Source organism: Lissotriton helveticus, chromosome 8 (assembly GCF_964261635.1).
Source record: "Lissotriton helveticus chromosome 8, aLisHel1.1, whole genome shotgun sequence".
Classification (NCBI taxonomy): domain Eukaryota; kingdom Metazoa; phylum Chordata; class Amphibia; order Caudata; family Salamandridae; genus Lissotriton; species Lissotriton helveticus.
In genome coordinates this window covers 255,613,763-255,619,930 of record NC_136069.1, presented here as the reverse complement: position 1 = coordinate 255,619,930, position 6,168 = coordinate 255,613,763, and positions in this window count along the sequence as shown.

Below are 6,168 nucleotides of genomic sequence, written 5' to 3'. Positions count from 1 at the left end.
TTCCCAAAGTAACTGTCTTCCAATGCAAAAGCATAAAACGGAATGCCTGATCCAAGGTGCTCACATGGGATCGAAACCCTGCTTGAAGAGGGGTGAGGATATCATACTCCTCTATCCATGCCTGGATCCTAGTGAGCAGAAGACGGGTGATAATCTTCTGTACCGCGTCTATTAAGCTGATCGGCCGGTAGTTGGATGGAACCGACCGATCACCTTTCTTAAAGATCGGCAGTATTTCAGCACCAGCCCAGGAATCGGGTACTCTGGCGTCCGCTGCCAATGCATTAACCAAACGCACCAGATATGGAACCCAAAGGTCATGGTCCTCCCAAAAAATATCCGCAGGGATACAGTCAGGACCAGGCGCTTTGCCCCTAGGGATAGCTCTCAAAACTGCTTCAACTTCCATAGCCGTAAATACAAGAGTGTCAAAGGATAATGGCCATCTAATGGAAACATACGCTGTATTGCAGCATCTAAATTGTTCCACAAAATGGGACACCCATTTTTGTGGTTCAACAGAAGCAGGGCTTGGGCGATCGTCCTGTGAATTACCCCACCTAAGAAGGTGCCAGAACTGCTGTAGATTCCTACTCCCACAGGCCTCAGTTAGCGATGTCCAACGCTCATTATCCCAATCAGCTTTGGCATGACGTTTTGCTTCATTAAAGGCTTTCCTACTTACTTTAATTAGGGCAGGGTTCTTTGATTTTAGAGCCTTGAACAGATCTGCGTGAGACTTCTTACAGGCTTCATTAAACCAATTTAGTGGTTTCTTACCCTTCCCTCTCCCTTTATTTGCAACATATTTAACAAAAAAAGATTTTAGGGACAAAAATAAACTGGCATGAATAGCTGCAATGTCTAAATTCTGTACACCACAGTTTGCAGTTTCTGCCAGGGAGTTTGAGACCAGAGCTCTGATCTTTGTACGTGCTTCCACGTCTACCGAAACCTTTGGCCATCGTACCCTCCTCATATCATTTGAAAGTACAACCGCCTCCTGAACAGGATTAGGGTGTCGTACATTCAACCCAAGGAAACTAAAATCCTTTAACTCTGCCACCAAAGGATCATGGTCACTTTCTTGGCGCCGTTTAACAGACATATCCAGAACCACCGGCCACATTGATATGTCAACTAAAATGTAGTCAATACGACTACTGTGTCTACCATTAAAAAAGGTATAATTACCCATCCTATCCGAGCTAGTCCGACCATTGAGTGCTCGGAGCCCCCAGTTCAGACAAAGACCTTTAATATATACAGCTGCTTGAGACCATTTGTTTATCGGGGGTAATTCAAGTTGTGGAATCCCCCAGATCTCGTCCTCTGCATTTGTTAACAGACCATCATCATTACTTAATGGTTCAAAGCAGGTATTAAGATCACCCATAAGCACTACATGACCTAAGTTTACATTAGAACTTAAAAACTCATCTAAGCAAGCAAGGGTGTCTGCGACTCTGCCACCCGTCATACCCCTAGCATAAACATTGATCAACAGTATATCCAACCCACTGCCTGTTCGGATGCTAACTATCAATAAATCTAAACAATCAATAAAAATTTCATTGACAGTTACACCTGCAGCTTGACGAACCCAAGTTGTTAGGCCACCCATAGCCCGACCTCTTACGCCTTTAGTCGCGGGTTTATAGAAATTCAAAAAGCCGGGGAGATACACTGGAGAAATTGCCCAGGTTTCCTGAAAACACCAAATATCCCCAAGTGAGATAAACTCTACCCAATCAGGAATACATGTTCGAGGTTCTAGCCCTGCAATATTCCAGCAACCCATAACAGTACCCTTATTGTACATTTGTTCACATAGGTTGGTATTCTCAGACACGTGGGAAACATTAGACAGGGGGGGAGTTTCTTCATGCCCAGGGGCAACCAGGCTTGTACCCAACATCGTCAACCCAGCAGACCCAACTTGAGGACATGGGGGTTGGTATGCACCCACTGTAATAACATTCATTGAAGGCAAAGGGGTTAGAGACAAATCCAGTGTACCCATCTCCAATTGGTTACTCATGTCCCCCTTCATAACGTTACATGGATGCGCAACAGAACTTCCAAAATTATTAGATGAATTAAGGGGAACCACCCCCCCTCCCATGTAAACCAGATGAGATACATCATCCCCTATTGACAATACTGGTCAATCATTTGATGATAACCCTGATAGGGGATCATAAAGGTTCCTCAACGGTATGTTCCAATGATCTTTTGGGTTAAAACTAGTTAGATTTGGATAAACTGGATAGTAGTTGGGGGGTTGTTGGACCTGCGAAAAGACATGGTTGAAAGGAACTGTGGGGTACAGAGGATTATTTGTGACAAAGTTATTTGATAAAACTGGTGGGCCGGGGGGTTGAAGTTTAATTTTAGCCCAACCCGGTGTCTGTGGGGGACAGTTGTAAGTAGATTGGGTGTAGGAACGATACCGTACCTCAGGGTTAATTTGTGGTCCATGATAGCTAGGAGTAAAATTGGACCATTTGAGGAGGCTTTTGGTATTTGAAACATGGGGTCGTTCAGTTGGATTAATCAGGGTCTCAGGATAAAAGTAACTAAGATTCCTGGTAGAAACCCCTCCCTCATGTTTCCCTACAAACCAATCAGAGATGTAAGATACTACTCTGTTGTCCCTAAAGTTGATGATAACTATATCACCCTCTATATCCTTTGGGCGAACCCCCACCCATTGGCATCTTCTGACCGTGACTATGTCCCCATTAAGATGTGCAGGAAGGGGTCTATTTGTCTTTAGCCAAAAGATGACTTTATTTTTTAAACTTTCAATGTTTTCCCGATCCCCTTCCGAGACAGGTGGCACACCCGTCATTACAATAACAAAGTTCATAGAGTCCGGCGGCAAGTCCACATTATGCCTTTTTAATGGGGGATTGTGGGAATTACCAATAAGGGGAGCCAGTGTACCCACCCCTTTCTTTATCTGTTTCACAGTTCCCTGTAGCGGGAGTTTACTAACAACTGCCCTGGGGTTCGCATTAGCCGTGCTGGCTGGTCTTGGAGGTTTAACAGCCACAGCCGACACTTTAATTGGAATAGTGGCTGCATTGGTTACACTATTAGGGGGTTTACTGGTATTAGTATTTATAGTACCTGTCACGGGATTAGCAGTTTGGGTGTTGATGGGAACACCCTTACCCTTAACAGAGGTGGAAGGCTGTGTTAGCTCAGGGAACACCAATAGGCGATCCAATTTTTCACTCACAACCCTAACCCGCTCCAGCAGAGGTAACATGTAAGACTTAATGAGCTTCTCTATGAAGACACGAGACGCCTCACTGAGTCCTTCAAGAGCTAGGTCCGGAATAGGCAGGATTTGTATTTCTGGTGTCGGTAACTCTACATGATGAGGGATTAGTTGTTCTGGGATAACAATTGGTGGGGGAGTTATTACAGTTCGGCAATTTTGGCCTTTCCTTTTTACCCCACCCTTTCTCCTTCTTTTTCTCGGTGGGGAACATACCACCCTCTTAGCATCATCAGGCCCGATAGCAGCATCGCCCACACCCTTCAGTGGTGGGTTCTCACTGGGTTCAATACAGACCAGTGAAGGGTTGGGGGACGTGGGACAGGGCCCCCTATGCTTAGGTTGGCTATCTAAAATATTTACATCCACAAAACTCGAGTGATCAATAGGAATACAAAGTAGCTGATCACCACAGGTTGCACTGACACATGGCGGCGAAATAGTAGGAAACCTAAATATGCTAGGAGTTTGGTTAATATCTGTACCATCATCCTCAATCGAGCTCAGCCCTCGGACATCCGTGGCCTGAGTAAGATTTGAGTCTGATGGGAGGGGCAATTGGCTTCTCTTCAGTTGCTCTATTGAGCGTCGTCGCACCGCTCTTCTTTCGGCAAGGAGGAGATCCCTATCTACATCCTTAGTTGTTTTTTTAAAAAATTTATCAAGAGGGCCTAGTGGAAAACTACCCACACCAGGGGGTGCTGAATGACTCATATCGAACAGTGGAATAAGCAAGAGTAGAAAGAGAATATAATAACTACCCCTTTTTAGTACCTTGATACAGAGCTGGCAGGGGCAAGGCGGTGGGCAACTATAAGGAATAAATAATTAAAATGACATACATTATTAAAATACAAATGACAATACCGTGGCCCAGCCCGGCCTCCAGCGGCCCCGGACGGCCACAGACGGTCCCGCCCTTGTGGGACGCTCCCGCACGCTCCCGCTAGCGGGTGCTGGCTTCCCTTTACATAGGCCGATGAGTTTCAAGCGGGGCGTGGTGGACAGGGAGAGCGGCCAGGTGGTGGTGGGCGGGCGCGGTATGCAGAGACTTCTGGTCCTTGAAGTCCTGCACCGCGCGCTCGCAGCCCTGGTCCAGTCCACGCTCTCGCAGTCCAGCTCCCAGGTGTCACTAGGGCGCAGCGGGACCCGCGGAGCGGGTTCCGCAAGTTGTAGTGTGGTAGTGGTAGTTAAGGGTCAGGAATGCCCTCCGTCCTCAGTTCGCAGCAGACTCAAATAAAAACGGCGTCCCACGACGGTTTCCTCGCACAGCCCTTTTGGTGAGTTTCAAGCGGGGCGTGGTGGACAGGGAGAGCGGCCAGGTGGTGGTGGGCGGGCGCGGTATGCAGAGACTTCTGGTCCTTGAAGTCCTGCACCGTGCGCTCGCAGCCCTGGTCCAGTCCACGCTCTCGCAGTCCAGCTCCCAGGTGTCACTAGGGCGCAGAGGGACCCGCGGAGCGGGTTCCGCAAGTTGTAGTGTGGTAGTGGTAGTTAAGGGTCAGGAATGCCCTCCGTCCTCAGTTCGCAGCAGACTCAAATAAAAACGGCGTCCCACGACGGTTTCCTCGCACAGCCCTTTTGGTGAGTTTCAAGCGGGGCGTGGTGGACAGGGAGAGCGGCCAGGTGGTGGTGGGCGGGCGCGGTATGCAGAGACTTCTGGTCCTTGAAGTCCTGCACCGCGCGCTCGCAGCCCTGGTCCAGTCCACGCTCTCGCAGTCCAGCTCCCAGGTGTCACTAGGGCGCAGCGGGACCCGCGGAGCGGGTTCCGCAAGTTGTAGTGTGGTAGTGGTAGTTAAGGGTCAGGAATGCCCTCCGTCCTCAGTTCGCAGCAGACTCAAATAAAAACGGCAGACCAAGGATATGCACTTTGCCCTTGTATAATGACACCCCTCCGAGCCCCGAACACACAGGCCCAGAGGCAGCACAATGCGGCCCACAAATGCACCAAGGGCATTGTGGAACACACATTTGGCATTTTGAAGTCACGTTTCAGGTGCCTGGACATCACAGGTGGAAGGCTCCTGTACACCCCAGACATCGTGTGCAAGATGATTTGTTGCATGTTGTGTGTTGCCCAACATATGTGTACTCATAAATTCCCCATGGTTACAAGTGCCAGATGCACCGGATGATGATGAGTAAGATGAGGCTTGTGGGCCACACCCCACTGCAGCTGCAGCAGGATTAGCCCTTAGTAACACCATCATTGACAACTTCTTCACATGAGCACGTCACATTGTGACAGTCCTTAGCAATCATGGGACAGTACAAAATGACCATAGGCACAGCAGGTGGAAATAAATTCATTCCAACACACATTCCCTGAGTCTATGTCACTCCTCTGTACAAGCACATCACTCTGACAAGTGTAAGTGCAACATGTAGTGCTAACAATCTCAAAAAATGAAAATAGATGGTGGGTGTGTCACCTCTGTACAGAGAAGCTGTTTGGAGTGTCACAAATTCGACATGCCATTTCTGTGTGTCAAAGATAGTACGGAATCCCACTCATCAGAGTTTCACATGTGTGCCAAATCATTACATATAGGCTGTCCTTTGTGACCTACAATTGACAACAGGGCTTCTTTTGGGGTCAGATATGTACCTCCATGATGCAGGGATGCACCCTGTGACTCAAGTCCCACAACATGTGCAACATGGACTTAAGGGGGAATCACTGCCCCTACATTCGTCCATGCTTTCATACTTGATTAATCATAGACATGACACGTGTGTGTGTATTAGTATGTATTATTCACGTTCAGTGGAGTGTTGAAGCTGTCTTAGTACTGGGCCATGCAGACAACACTTTACAATGTTGTCCCGTGGAAGGCCAGCCAGAGTCCTTTAGGGATTGACAAGTTACTCAGAAGGGGAAG